At 40.0% G+C, this 16,770-nt stretch overlaps 1 long non-coding RNA gene across 1 annotated transcript; it reads left to right on the forward strand.

Moving 5' to 3' along the window:
• Positions 1-1,025: 1,025 nt before the first annotated feature.
• LOC116046892 lies at positions 1,026-15,943 on the forward strand. Its single transcript, XR_004104254.1, has 3 exons — positions 1,026-1,036; positions 4,552-4,561; positions 15,858-15,943. It is a non-coding gene; the product is annotated as an uncharacterized LOC116046892 (long non-coding RNA).
• Positions 15,944-16,770: the final 827 nt, after the last annotated feature.

Genomic DNA, 16,770 nt, shown 5'->3' on the forward strand with positions numbered 1-16,770 from the left:
CTGGTCCCAACAAGGTACTGTTTACGTTTAGTGTTTTTCTTTACTCTCTTGACCGTGAAGTGTGTGCTGTTTGCACGACACATGGATGTATAATAATAACAGCGCAACATGGTTTTTTATAATAAATCTGTGGTGAGCAAACTCGATCTGGCCCTAAACATCCAAGTTAGGGCGCTGATCAATCAGGAAAGAAAACAAAACATCTAGCACCAGGGCTCCAGACTGCGACCAAAATTTGAGAGTGTGCGACTGAATTTTACATCCAGTCGCACATGTGCGAGCAGTAAATTTGCCCCCTTTTTTACACGTTAAACGTCGAAATTTCGGTACCTGAGAGCGCGTAAGCTCAAGCTTATCTGTCCTCTCTGAAAATTGACAGAGAGCGGAGCTCTGACACAAACGCACGCACACGCATAGCTGCGGACGGTGCAAACTACGTCGGCTCTGCAGTTTTGTTGAAGTCACAGTGAGTCACGGAAATGCCGATAAAGTGGTTTCAAGTGTGGTTACAGTTTTTCAAAACTTCACGCAGACAGCGTTTGCTGCGATATGATATCAATGGAGAGCCGAAAGCAGTCGCGTTGCTGTAGACTTTACACTTCCTAAGCAGGCACAACGGTGGTTCTGTGCCCTGGTGAATGACTGACAGGCTGAGGTTGTAAGGCAAGGCAACTTTATTTCAACAGCACCTTTCAGCAACAAGGCAACTTTATTTCTACAGCACCTTTCAGCAACAAGGCAATTCAAAGTGCTTTACATGAAACATTAAAGAGCAATTAAAAACGGTCATGAAAATAAAACAGGCTAAAAAAGAATATACAAATACAAGAATAAAAGTTACAGTGAGTAAGAAATGAATAATTATTCAATTTAATAGGTTGTAGGGACGGGTTTGGGAGGAGAGAGGGAGGGGTTTTATTTTTATTTTTGTTTAATTTATTTAGAGTGTAACATATTCTAATAAAATAACATCATGTTCTAAGTACATAGGATAAATAGGTTTGACAATATTTTTTACAACTGAAATAATTGTTTTGTAATTATAGAGGGAAAGTACCAAAAAAAAGGTACCGTTGAGTAACGGAACCGAATTTCAGGTATCGGTACCGATATTGGTTCAGTAGTAGCCTAAACAATGCATGTTTAATATTAAGTTGAATTCATTGTAATTGTAGACTAGAGCTGGTATATATATATATATATATATATATATATATATATATATATATATTTTTTTTTTTTTTTTTTAACGATGGTGCTGTTGGTTAACCTTCTATGTTGCATCTTCAAAAGTGACACTGAATTTGAAACAGCACATTGTAATTTCTGCATCTATTATCAAAGTATTGATTAGTAATACAGTGGAAATTAGTAGAAATGTGAATATTTGGTTAGCATGTTGATTTACGGTGTGTGCCCCTAAATTTTCTGGTTGTGCCCCTAAAATTTTCAGTTGGGGGCCACTGTGCTCCTAGTGAAAAAAGTTAGTCTGGAGCCCTGTAGCACTATGCTACTAACAAGCTTACGTTAGCTCGTCGGTTAGAATGGCAAAGTGTCTGAAGGTCTGGCCAAAGAAAGAAGGACAAGTTGGCAGCAGTGGAGGTTCTAGACAAATTTAACTAGGGGGGGCAAGGAGGGGCCAGAGTTTAACCAGAGGGGCACATTAAAAATAGCAACAAATGATATTTAAAGATTATAAACTTTATTTTACTTTAAAATCATATAAACATTTATTTTGTACAAGCGTGAGTGCAGGTGCAAGAGAGGTAGGACAATAAAAAATGAAAAATGAAATACGTCTACATGCATAGCAATATGTAGAGTCCATCATGACAGAATACTCAAGCCATGGATGAAGATTATAGCAGTTTGGCCTGAAGCTCCGTCTTCTGTCCCCCATCAAAATGGTTGGGAATATATTCAAGTTGGGCTGTACTTGTACATCATAAACATGAGCACAACCACAACATTTATTTACGTATGCATGTATATCTGCATGTACTTCAAATGTACTTAAAAAAAAAGAAACATTAGAGCTATATTGACACAAAAAAGAATTTACAGCAGAAAGCATTATTTTAAGGACACACAGTAGGCCTACAATGAAATTGTAATTGCACTGCTTTGCAAATAGTAAGAACCTTTTTCATCACAAACCTGATGGTGCAGTACTTGATCCACATGGATCCACTTGCTGTCCCTCTGGCTGTTCCTCTCTCTGTCCCTGTATGCTTTTTTCCTCCTCACCCTCTTCTTCATCCTCCTCACCCTCTGGAATTTCCCTCTCTGTCAGAGCCCTCACACTCACATGCCCTCTGTCCAACCTCCACCGACTCCTCTGGCTCTCCCTCTTCCTGCTCCTCAACACCTTGATTTGTTTCTCTCACTGCTGTTTTTCTCACTTTTTTGTTTACTGGGGCAAAAAAGTACACTATGTCCCTTTCTTGTTTCATGATAACTATTAGAAGAAGAAAAATGTAGGGACATGCATTACATTTCGTTGCCTAACCATCCCTCCCTACTTAACACGGGCAGATAGCCTGTTGATTACTTTACTCAAATGTATTTGTTATCGCAATGCAACAGCCAAGACGGATGAAGTTACGTGGTTTACATCACAACATTGTGTAGACCTAGCAAGCATACTGACATTTGGATATTCGCTTCTGCTTCAATGAGTTTGCTTAGATATGATTAAGTTTCTAAACACATCGAGACCAGACATTTACAAACTTGATTTCATTATCAGTGTGAGGAATAAAAGTAACACGGTTATGTGCAAGAACAACAAGTCACTTAGGAGATGAAATCGTTTTGCTTAACAACAGGAGTAACTGTAGCTCCTCTGCTCTCTCCAAGAGTAGTTGCTGTCTCATTCACCGAGCAGCACGACAGGCATAGACTGTATATAAGAGTGGACCAACAGATCCCGTTGCTCTGGACGGAGACCAGTGAAGGCCTTTAGAAGCACTTTTCCGGTGAGCGCTGAGCGTTACTGCGCAGCCTCCAACTGAGAGAGATGACGTAAATGTGACGTGAGCAACGTGTCTGAAAGTTGTAAGTCTTCTGGTAGCTGTGCCAAGAGAAATCTCAATCATTCCCAATCTAGCAGAGACGGAGAGATTAGGTATATGTAAGGAGATAACATAGGCACAGGCTAATTATTGCTAACTAAAATGCTAGTTAACATTAGTAATTGCACTTAAACAGCTAATGTGAGATGAAACTGCCTGCGCGCTTCTCCTGTACTATACGGTAATTCCTCTACTATGCGACAGTAAGTCGCGTGGTTATGACACAATCGTATTTTTATAAAAACGTCTGCTACGGAGCCATAACGTGAAGTACAAGGTAATGGAGCCTTTTATACATTGTCGTGTTTCTTTAGAAATAAACAATGGACAAATAGAGTCTTTAAACGCTTCAGATGTAAAGTTATTCGCTGTCAAAGTGGCGCCAAAATGAATGGCAGTCAATGGAATGCTAACGGGGGGTGATCGCTTTGTAGCATTAAAATGGCGCCATAGGAGGTTCGCGGTCCGAGGAGAGGCTTACCCCCTTGACCACAGGTTGCAGGCTGCAGGCTACAGGTCAAGCCCCCAGGAAGAGCGCCATGTCTAAAAGCCACCATAGGGCTGGTACTGCACCCCATGGCCCAGAAAGACTTTTCACATAGATTTTGCATGGCGAAAGAAACGTCTATATTTCAGCGGATCATTTGTTTCGGGGTATATTAACTTACCAGCCCGAACACTTTAAAACGTCACGTTTTTAACATTTTTAACATTCACTAGTAGCGAATCCAGAACGCATAATGGACGCGAGCAGAGCCGCGGGACTGCGCCCGCCCACTCACATGACTGTTCTCCCGAGGTCATGTAGCTAGCTGTAATAATGGATATAGCTAATGGTTGTAATTCACCATGTGTTCTATTAATACGTCCATGGTATTATCTTATGAAGTTATGATACATCCGAGGGATGTATGTATGCTGTAAAGCCTGTTAGCTACGTGGATGTAACGTCATTAGCATTTCCCAAACTGGCGGGCTATCGCCTAGCTAGCTAGTTGCTAACATCAGGGGTAGCGAGCATGGCTGTATTAAGATCTATAGCTACATAGCTAGCTATATGCCTACATAACGTTACTACAGACATTGGCCCTCATTTATCAACCTAACGTAGAAACCAACGCAGATATGAGTGCAGAAATCATCTTATGACAGGCTTCACGTGTGAGTCATGAAACGTTCGTATTACACCAATCAGAGCGTAAGAATGGTCGTACATTGATAAATGCAGTGGCTGGAAACGATCGTAATTTAAATATCACGCCCCAATATATTCTCGGTTTTGAGGCCTCGCCCCTACAATTTACGACATGGAGATACGGATCCGGCTAAGAAGCGGCACTTTTCAGAGGTGGAGATTGAAACCCTGATATCTCAGGTTCACTTGCACTTACATTTGTAGATTTGGCAGCCTGAAAACTGGTATTAAAGGCTGTAGAAAGAATGGGGAATGGAAAGAGATCACTGATGCAGTCAACAGTGTTGCCGTGGTAAATCAGACTCCAGCTGAAGTTTATTTAATTTATACATCCTTGACATATGTATGCTATAGTCCTAATAGTAATATACAGGCTATATGGTTTACCTATATTTAAATAAACACACAGTAGCGGCGTTTATGCAGTGTCTTTTATTTTACTTTTACTGTTTTTTTCATGAGTCAGAGCCAGGCAACAGCTGTGAGGGAGAGCGTGTGTCCTCTGCCCCCCCGTGCTGGACCACCACCCCGACCCTGTCTCCTGACAGCAGAGGGGCTGGAAAAACAAGCCGAAATATGTCGGTCAGTGGCAGAAATAAATCGTTCACTTGTGGCCATTAACCACACTTTAAAAGAGAAACAAAACCTGAAGAATAAATAAAAATGTTGTGCATCGTCATGTTTCCTGTATTGAGTAGGCTATCATTGCCAAACATAACACCTTTTAAAAGCGAGGAATAATATCCTGTCTCCTTGGTATAGCCCCAGTTGGGGCTGTGATGGACACTGCTCTCTGGGCATCGGGTCATCTGGCTCCAGAACCCCACAGGCTAAAACAATGTTGCAGAATTTTTCTGCCGTGTATAGTAGGGTCCCCCCGCTGATGCAAGACCATGAGCCATCTGCCCTTAATCAATCCGATGGAGCGCTCCACCGTGGCCCGTGCGCGTATGTGTGTACTGTTGTACCGGCGAATAGAGGTCTTTTAAAAGACCCAGATCTACCATTGCTGATAAGTGATCAACTGATGACTTCTCCTTCTCCTGTTAAACTGATTATATGCTGCACCGCAAGTCCACACTGACTCGAAAACTTGCGTACACAAGTTCAGACCAGACGTGAGATTTTATCGCAGCCTACGCTCACGTTCAAATTGATAAATCCCTTGCTTTGCGTAGGAATCGGCATACGCCCGTCCTACGCATGTTTTTGGTCATACGCACGTTTCATAAATGAGGGCCATAGTGATTACATCGCCTTGGTTCTCTCTTATGATAGATCCGAGAGCCGTATGCTGTAAAGCTTGTAACGTGGATGAGAGCTGAAGCCATGGATGAGCTTTGTTCACGAAACTGCAGGCTAACTGCTAGCGCTAGTTAGTAGCTAGCTAGCTAGTAGCACAACATAATTATTAAATCTCCTTGGTTGTCTAGCTAAATACATCTATCGTTTATTTAGCTAAGCATGTAAACGATAGGGAACAACGAAAACACAATGTTTAACGTTAGTGAATATTTCAGACAATGAAAACGGCAAGTTCATGAGTTCGCCACTTGTAAGAGACACAAGAGATAAGCTCATGAACGAGCATGTTGCTACCGGTTGGTAAGACAACACAAACAAATTGTTGCTAGTGCGCGTGTCCATTATGACGTCATGGGCCAACAATACGGAAGATCCGAGCTCCATGTTTGCTTTATGCGCTTTTGAGCACTCTCATTGGAATGTACGGGGCTTCAAACCGAACACTGTATCCAGTTCTCTTAATACATCCATGCTACAGGCCATTGACATATATAAAATGGACCAACAGATCCCGTTGCTCTGGACGGAGACCAGTGAAGGCCATTAGAAGCACTTTTCCGGTGATGGTTAGCGTTACTGCGCAGCCTCCAACTGAGCTCGAAGACGTAAATGTGACGTGAGCAACGTCTGAAAGTTGGAAGTCTTCTGGTAGCTGTGCCAAGAGAAATCTCAATCATTCCCAATCTTGCAGAGATGGAGAGCGTAGGTGTATGTAAGGAGATAACATAGGCACAGGCTAATTTTTGCTAACTAAAATGCTAGTTAACATTAGTAATTACACTTAAACAGCTAATGTGAGACAAAACTGCCTGCACGCTTCTCCAGTACTATACGGTAATTTCTCTACTGTGCGACAGTAAGTCGCGTGGTTATGACACAATTGTTAGCCTATTTTTACAAAAGCGTCTGCTACGGAGCCATAACGTGATGTACAAGGTAATGGAGCCTTTTATACATTGTCGTGTTTCTTTAGAAATAAACAACGGACAAATAGAGTCTTTAAACGCTTCAGATGTAAAGTTATTCGCTGTCAAAGTGACGTCAAAATGAATGGCAGTCAATGGAATGCTAACGGGAGGTGATGGCTTGGTAGCATTAAAATGGTGCCATAGGAGGTTCGCGATCCGAGGAGAGGCTTACCCCCTTGCTACAAGCTCGTGTTTGGGTGCGCCGCTCTAATTTACCTGTGTAGAACGTTGCGTCGCACATTAGTTCCGCTTTTGGCGCTCGCGTGTAAAACCGTAATAAATTCATAATTTTTTTATTTGGTCAGCACGGGGGGGCCACAGGGGAGGCCAGGGACATGTCTAGGGAGGCACGGGCCTCCCTAGGCCTCTGTCTAGAACCGCCACTGGTTGGCGGATGAGGCAGAGGATAATGGTGCTGAGGTTAACACAACAAGCGGATCGGCATGCGAGTCAGTCCAGCGCTAATGAAGCGGCGGAGCTGGAAGACTCGCCTGCAGGTTCCTGATCAGCTAGCGACGGAGAGAGAGTTGTGTATAGCACGAGGATGGTGTTGGCATTGTTTCACCATTGTAGGGCATGTTGGAAACATATCCAACGTGCTCACGCACATATCACCAGGGTGAGGAAAAAAACAAACCGGAGCCCCACTCTTTATCCCCGCTGCTTTCAAGCAGCCTAGGCGCAGAAGCAGAACAGGATGAAACAATCACTGAAGCAATTGGTATTTACATTAGCATATTGTATTACATTATATACAGTTGTATCTTATATAAAGCCAAGGTAGAACTAATTGTAACACATTATAATGTAGAAGCAAAATTTTTTATTATCCTATTTATTTTGTATTTTTTTGTTTCATAGCATTAGAAGTCAAAACAATTATTGTATTATCTTATTATATATGTTATTATAGTACAAACCTTACCTTACAAACCTTACACTATTGGGAATCAAATATGATATTTTGAGTATTATAAAAAAAAACTTTAATTAAATTCAGGTAACGTTACATGGTAAATAATTATTTTCTCAGGCCTAAAATTCACGTTGATTTTCCATTATATCCGTGAAGTTGGCATTAAATTTCATCCTAGGTGGTAGTAAAAAGGTCTTTAAAACTCTTAAATTTAACCTGAAGAATCCTGGGGGTATCCTGTCTGAAGCAGACCCATGCGTTGCTTTTATTGAAATTTATTGAAAAATGTTCTGGTACAGGATATAAAATCATATTCCAGAATCAAACAACACAAAACAAATATATATATATATTCTTACTTTAACATGTTTTCAAAAAACACATTATTAACATATTTCATGATTAAAAATGACTAACAATTCATAAATAACTTACATAAATTACTGACAAGCTTTATAATTGTACATTACACCTTTTGACAGGCAAAATGCATCCAACCTATTCTTAAAAGAGTTAACTGAAGGGGAACGCACAACTTCTTCTGGAAGCTTGTTCCATGATTTTACCGCACGGTGTGTGAAAAAATTCTTTCTCTTTTCAGACAGGCATGTTCTAGGGTAAAGTTTTAAAGAATTACCTCGTGTCTCATACCTATTGCTCCAAAACTGAAAGATAGGCTCAACTGTTACATCATATATTCCCTGTACATTGGGAATACCTGTACTTTGTGTCAATTATCTGTAAAAAAAAAAAAATAGAGATGAGCAGTGGGGTCCTTGGTAGCACAGTGGTTAAGGAGTCAGACTTGTAACACGGTTGGATTTCTGACTGGGCCAAATGTCGTTTACACTAAGTTGCTTCAGATGATGTCCCTGTACTTACTGTAAGTCGATCTGAAAAATCATGACTGCTAAATGACAAAAAGTACTGTACTGAGAGCAAGAAACACTTCAGTTGTGTTTTATAAACTCCTTAATACACAAATTAAAAATAATTTACAGTTGCTTCATATAAGATGTGACTTGACATGTTGTTGACCTTTTTTTTTAATTTATTGCCACAAAAAAGCCAGTCTCTTCCCCACCTCCTTGGCGTTATCTCCTAATTTAGGCCCTTTACTTTTCCCTGACCTTGGTTCATTTCATAGCATCCTTTCCTACTTACTTGGTAGTTGGTAGGACAACAACTCTTTGGCTCTCAAAGGTCATGTGTTCTACAATAAAAAACAAATGCCAGAAATGTACAGTACATCTTCTGTATTTTTTTCTGTCTGTTGCAGCTCAAGAAGATAAACTTACAATTAACCAAGAACAAATTATATGGAAAAATAAAGCAAAGATCCTCCAGGATCAAGTGGAACAACTCAAGAATGCTAAAACGTTTCTCGAGCAGCAAATGGCTGAGATAACTGCTGAAACTGAGGGTAGGTAACCTGACCACAGTTTAATTTAGTGGGAGGTCGCACAACTGAAAGTAAACGTAAGCGGGAGGTGACAAGATTTGTTTTGGATTTGCCTGGAACACAGTATTCAGTAAAGCATTATTTATTGTAATTTTCCATACACTGAAATCATCATAAATGGAGAAATGATAAATGTTTGCCTAGTGGTTTCTTTAAAAATAATCAGGTAGCACTGCATATTACGGCTCAGTAATAAGATGGTAATAGTGGGGTAACAGTGAGATAATAAAGAGGTAATATATAGGTAATAACATGTAATTACCAAAGTAATAACGTGGTAATACATCACAGTAATAAGATGTAATACTGGGGTAATAAGGTGATAAGTTAACAGACGTAATAACATGCAATTACCAATGTAATAAGTAGGGAAGGGTTTGATAATAACCATATGTATATCTGGGTAATGGTAATATAGTTATATTAATAATGTAATAACATGGTAATAATGAGGTAATATGTGTTGATGTTTTCACAGTATTATAGGCTACTATCAGCGCAATACCTTCCAAATTAGATAAAACTTCTTGGAATTTAAAATTGGTAATTACCATATTATAATGCTGAAATTCATCCACCCTTTATGTTCCAAAGATTTCGCTTTTGTTTCAAGGTAATATGTTACAAATTATATTTTTAATCTTGTGACTTCTTACCTGGAAACACATCTGGTAGTTTCTGTGTAATAATCATGAATCAGTGCTGCAAAATGCAAAACTGACTGTTTCTATTGTATTACATGGTAAAAATAGAATAACAGAGGTGTAGAGATTACCTGGAAATGATTCTGGTAGTTTCTGAGTAACTTCCATGAATCAGAGCCCCAAAATGCAAAATTGCCTGTTTATATTGTATTACATGGTAATATTAGAATAACAGAGGTGTAGAGATTACCTGGATATGCTTCTGGTAGTTTCTGTGTAATAACCATGAATCAGTGCTGCAAAATGCAAAACTGCCTGTTTCTTGGGTTGTGCTACATGTAAGTATATTTTAGTTCATTGAGATAAACAATATAGGTTATACTATGTACACTGTATAAAAATACATTACGTATTTCCTTTATTTCAGCTTACATGTTAGCTACTATATATACTACTGCATTACACTGTTGTGTAGTTATATTGTTTTTATAATTATGATTGTATAATGTTTGTGACTCATCAATATGTAAGCAACTGGTCATTGTGTTTCATTTCCCAGTTTCACCCTTTCTAAGTCAAATAAATTGAGTTACGAAGGTGTTTAGCTGCTGGTCAGATTGCACAGGGTTATGTGCATGCAGGAAAAGACACATTTCATGGTAATATTAGAATAACAGAGGTGCAGAGATTACCTGGAAACTACCAGAAGCATTTCCAGGTAATCTCTGCACCTCTGTTATTCTAATATTACATGTAATAAAATAGAAACAGGCAGTTTTGCAATTTGCAGCAATGATTCATGGTTGTTACACAGAAACTACCAAAAGCATTTCAAGGTAATCTCTGCACCTTTGGATGATTTGTTTAATCTAATATTACCATGTAATAAAATAGAAACAGGCAGGTTTGCATGATGCACCACTGATTCATGGTTGTTACACAGAAACTACAAAAAGCATTTTGTGATGGTTGGGACATTTGTTACCTGTTTCTGTTGTCTGTATTATTTATTTCTGTGATGGTTGGGACATTTTGGTTACCTGTTTCTGTTGCCTGTATTATTTATTTCTGTATGTTCCTGGTTGTTGTATATTTTATTCTGTATATTTCTGCCCCTATTTTGTATATGTTCTCTGGTTTTGTATATTCCTGTTATTTATGTTCCTTATTCCCCTGTTCATTGTGTTTCTGTTTATTCCGCTTTAGCTGTGTTCTTTGTATTGTGCATTCCTGTTCTGTTTCCTGTTTTATTTTGATAGTCTGTTTTCTGTCTTGTCATGTCTAGTTTTACTTTCTGTGTTTCCCGCCTCTGTTGATTACCCTGCCCCGCCCTGATGTGTTTCACCTGTCGTATCACCTGTCCCTCATTTGTTCATTACCTCGTGTATTTAACCTCTGTGTTCCCTTTGTCAAATGTCAGATTGTTTTGTGTCCTTGTGACGTCAGCTTGTATCCATTTGTGTCCAGGTCCTGCGTATTTTGCGTTCCTGCCAGTTCTTGACTCCTTGTGTTTTTTCTGCTTTTTGGATCCTTTGTATCCTGCCTTTTTGTTAATTAAATCTTCGAGTACAACCAACAGGCAGTTTTGCATTTTGCAGCACTGATTCATGGAAATTGCACAAACTACTAGAAACATTTCCAGGAAATCTCTACACCTCTGTTATTCTAATATTACCATGTAATACAATAGAAAAAGGCTTGAAACAAAAGCGAAATGTTTGGAACATAAAGGTTGGATGAATTTCAGCATTATAATATGGTAATTACCAATTTTAAATTCCAAGAAGTTTTATCTAATTTGGAAGGTATTACACTGATAGTAGCCTATAATACTGTGAAAACATCATGTATTACCATGTTATTACAATATTAATATAACTATATTACCATTACCCAGATATACATATGGTTATTATTGAACCCTTTCCTACTTATTACATTGGTAATTGCATGTTTTTACATCTGTTACCGTCTTATCACCTTATTACCCCAATATTACATCTTATTACTGTGATGTATTACCCAGTTATTACTTTGGTAATTTTAGGCCTATCTCCAAATTGCCCTTCTTCTCTAAAATTTTAGAGAAGATTGTATATTCCCAGCTCATGGACTTTTTAAATGAACAAAATATTCTTGAAATTTTTCAATCTGGTTTTAAAGCATTGCACAGCACAGAATCCGCGCTTTTAAGAGTTTTTAATGATATCTTTTTAGCTACTGACTCTGGTCACTGTGTTATCCTTGTACTTTTAGATTTGACTGCAGCATTTGATACAGTGGACCATGACATCCTCATTGCTCGTTTGGAGCAGTGGGTGGGCGTCGGTGGCACAGCACTGGAATGGTTCAGGTCCTACCTGTCACATCGGACTTTCTGTGTCGGCCTTGATGACTTTGTGTCCTCCACTGCTCCTCTCTCATGTGGGGTCCCACAGGGCTCGGTGCTTGGCCCTCTCTTATTTTCTCTATATTTACTCCCACTTGGTTCCATTCTCAGGAAACATGGCATTTCTTTTCACTGCTATGCGGACGACAGTCAAATCTACCTTCCCCTTAAAAAGTCTGATTCTTACTCTGTTAACCAACTGCTACAGTGTTTACACGACATTAAAGCTTGGATGTCTTTAAATTTTCTAAATTTTAATGAAGAAAAGACAGAAGTCATGGTCTTTGGTGGCTCATCTGTGACCCCCTCCCCCTAGTTGATCTGGGTTCTCTTGCACAGTATCGCAAGCCAATTGTGACAAATTTGGGGGTAAAAGTGGACTCAGACCTCAAATTTGACAGCCAGATTAAAGCTGTGGTGAAGTCCAGCTTTTTCCAGCTAAGGCAGCTGGCAAAAATCAAACCAGTCCTTCAGAGACAGCATTTTGAAACAGTAATCCACGCCTTTGTGACCACTTGGCTGGATTACTGTAATGCACTTTATATAGGGGCTAGTGGGTCCTCCATTGCTCGGCTGCAACTGGTACAAAATGCTGCTGCACGTCTTTTAACTGGCACACGCAAGTACGAGCACATTTCACCTATTTTAGCTTCACTCCACTGGTTGCCTGTCCATTTGAGGATTCATTTTAAAATTCTTTTATTTGTTTTTAAAGCCTTGAATGGCCTTGCCCCACCTTACCTCTCTGAGCTGCTGCACCCCTACACTCCCAGCCGATCTCTCAGGTCAGCTGACCAGCTGCTCCTGACGGTGCCTAAAGCTAGGCTTAAGCTCAGAGGGGACCGAGTGTTTGCCGTTGCAGCTCCAAAACTTTGGAATGGACTGCCTCTGCACATTAGACAGGCCTCCTCTCTGTCTAATTTTAAAAATCTTCTTAAAACTCACCTCTTTTCTCTGGCCTTTTAACTCCTGGTAGAGTGTTGATCTTATGTGTATACTTGCATATTTGTATGGTGTTTGTCATATTGTATTTTAATTATTTTACTTATTTCTGTTTTATCTTTTTGTGCAGCACTTTGGAAACCTTGTGTTTGTTAAAATTGTGCTATATAAATAAAGTGGATTGGATTGTCAATATCGGGGCCAATATCCGATTTTAATATCGGATCGGTGCACTTTTGCTTGTGCATATGAAACTACAGAGATAGCGCTAGCCCGCCTGGCTGAAGGTAAGGTTAAAAAGCCTACCTTTGTCCTCGACTCAGGCGACGTTTTGACTGAGTCGAGGACAAAGGTAGTTAATAGTTTAGCTAAAGTTTCGCGTCAATAGCATTTATTTTGGCCGAGATATGGCAAAGTTGGTGTTTTCATAGTTAGCTACACAAATTTGTTTGTGCGTAATATGTGCAATTTTTATCATATAAAAATTCTTTTGATAACTTTTTGTCAGGTCGGTCTGGAGAAGTGTAATAAACTTTAGATTATCCATCGTATATGAGGTGGACAACACTGATCGAACCATGTCCAGTTTTTAAGAAAAGGCTGTTGGTCTACTGCGTTGTTTTGTTCGCAGCTGTTTATTAAATGTCGGCAAAGTGCAAATGGCTCTCCTCGTTTCCTCCTTACACAGACAAAAGGTCAAACAGTAGTAACGACTTGAGTTTCTCCATGGAATGTGCTCATATCGAAGGTACAGGCCAGTCTACGTCCAAGACAATGGTGATGATGATGAGGCTCTCTGGCAAGTCCACTGTGACCCGCTTTCTGATTCATAATAGCATCATCAGCTTGTTGTTTTTGCGAAGAGGCATACAGAGAGACAACACCTAGACAGCTTTTATTTTGCAAATTATTATTGTCCATGGTACACGGGTGTAGGCGCGAACACAACACTCAAGAGGTAGAGAGACAATAGCATCTGATATTGTTTTCTGTCTTTCTGTAGTTTTTTTTTTTTTTTTTCCAGCCCATGTAATTATGCTACAGCTCATTGTCTTATACTCCCTCAGGTGCCTGGCAACATCCTCTCATGTCTTCATGGGAACATACAGGAAGAGCAAATTAAAGGTATAGGGCTCTTACCTCCAGTATTTCTGCACTCCACTTTGCCAAAAGAAAACCACACTCTTCATCGCAGGAGATAGACACGCAGCACACTCTCATCGTCGCTTCCTTTCACCACAAACCACTTCTTCAAGCCCACTTTCCCCTAAAAAGACCAAAGACATGTTCGGAGCAGAGAGTAAACAACTGCACGTTTTTGAACACGTACGTCAAAGACACATTAAAAAAGCTGAATGTGATGCAACTCTTTCATTAAAATGTAGGAACGTCAGATCAAGCTGTCTGTCAAATATGATACAGTATTTTCTGCCATCTACAACACTGACAAAACCATTCATCCAGTGAGATGAAGGTTGCTTTCACACCTACCTCGTTTGGGCCTTTTAAAACGAACCCTGGAGTGTTTGGTAGGATCACACAAACATATTCTGAAACTCTTGATCTGGGTCTCGGTTCACCTCAAAGTGAACTAGAGTTGGGTTCACTTCAGGTGAGAACGCGATCTGACCCGAATACAGGAAGTGAACTAAAAACAGAGCATTTACTAGCCTGCAATTTCAACCTTGCACACAATTATGCACAGATTTATATATGATTTAAGGGATGATAACTTTCATAAGCTGTTCAGATCAAACATCACTGGTCACATCACATCATCATCTCTCTCTCCATGTCTGTCAGCTGCTCATTGTTCGCCGTCTTCTAAAATATTAGAAACACTAAAGCAGAACCAGAAAACCAAAGACGTTATAAATTTGATGTTTGCAAAATGTTGCAACTTCACCTCCAAATCGCACCGAGTCCCCTGAACTATAGGTCTGAAAGCGCCCGAAGAGATTAGGCCAATGTCCTTAAATGTCATCTTGTACACCACTTTTTTTAAAATTTTATAGAGTCTGGAGACAGGATTTGGATATTGAGTTCTGGATGTTTTCTCTTAAGATCACTGATATGACGTGGCATTTAATTTGTTAGAATAACTATTGCATCAGACAGTGACAGAGTGTCAATCAGGAGGGCTGGGTAAAATCCTAATCAACTGCTACCATTTTGGGCCAGCACAAAGACCTGTGTGCTCACGATCACAGGCTGTCTCCACATTCAAAAACACACACTGATTCTAAAGTATCTGCTCCCCAGATTGATACAGTCGTAAGGGCATCCTGTTGAATTTCGACAAAAAAAACGTATGCAAAACGGAAAGCAAAACGACAAAGGGTGGTGCTGAGAAAGTTTATTAAAAGAAAAAACAAGTTGGAGCAGGGGGCTGTCAAGTGCACTAACATATACATTGGCCCTCATTTATCAACCTAACGTAGAAACCAGCGCAGATATCAGCGCAGAAATCATCTTACGACAGGCTTCACGTGTGATTCATGAAACGTTCGTATCACACCAATCAGAGCGTAAGAATGGTCGTACATTGATAAATGCAGGCTAAAAACGATCGTAATTTAAATATCAGGCCCCAATGTATTCTCTGTTTTGAGGCCTCGCCCCTACAATTTACGACATGGCGAGACGTAATCCGGCTGAGAAGCGGCACTTTTCAGAGGTGGAGATTGAGAGATGAAAACTGGTATTAAAGGCTGTAGAAAGAATGTGGAATGGAAAGAGATCACTGATGCAGTCAACAGTGTTGCCGTAGTAAATCGGACTCCAGCTGAAGTTTATTTAATTTATACATCCTTGACATATGTATGATATAGTCCTAATAGTAATATACAGGCTTATATTGCAATCTCTTAGGCCTACATGGTGTACCTATATTTAAATAAACACACAGTAGCGGAGTTTATGCAGTGTCTTTTATTTTACTCGTGTTTTTTTCATGAGTCAGAGCCAGGCAACAGCTGTGAGGGAGAGCGTGTGTCCTCCTCCCCCCCGTGCAGGACCACCACCCTGACTCTGTCTCCTGACAGCCGAAATATTCCAATGGCAGAAATAAATCGTTGTGGCCATCAACACTTAAAAGAGAAACGAGCACCTGAAGAATAAATAAAAATGTTGTGCATCGTCATGTTTCGTGTATTGAATGTCATTGCCAAACATAACACCTTTTAAAAGCGAGGAATTATATCCTGTCTCATTCATATAGTCCAGCACAGCCCCAACTGCTGTGCTGGACTATATCTCTCTGGGCATCGTGTCATCTGGCTCCATCTCTACATTTATGGCACCCTGTTTTCCTGCTCGATTATGTGCAGAACCCTACAGGCTAAAACAATGGTGCCCCCCCGCTGATGCAAGACAGAGCCATCTGCCCTTAATCAATCCGATGGAGCGCTCCACCGTGGCCCGTGCACGTTACCGCCGCATAGAGGTCCTCTAAAAGAGCCAGATCTGCCATTGCTGATAAGTGATCAACTGATGACTTCTCCTTCTCCTGTTAAACTGATTATATGCTGCACCGCAAGTCCACACTGACTCGAAAACTGGCGTACACGAGTTCAGACCAGACGTGAGATTTTATCGCAGCCTACGCTCACGTTCAAATTGATAAACGCCTTGCATTGCGTAGGAATCGGCGTACGCCCGTCCTACGCCTGTTTTGGGTTGTACACACGTTTCATAAATGAGGGCCATTGAGTGCAGGTTGTCAAAATGCTAAAATAATTGTCATTTAAATTGACCTCAAACACTATCAAATAAATTGATTGACTTAAATTAGCTTTAAATGGTTGTCATAAAATTAAGCAGTAAACTTAAGGGGATGTACTCAATATTCAGAACATCGGTATGAACCGGCTCTT

Source organism: Sander lucioperca, chromosome 22 (genome assembly GCF_008315115.2).
Source record: "Sander lucioperca isolate FBNREF2018 chromosome 22, SLUC_FBN_1.2, whole genome shotgun sequence".
Lineage (NCBI taxonomy): Eukaryota > Metazoa > Chordata > Actinopteri > Perciformes > Percidae > Sander > Sander lucioperca.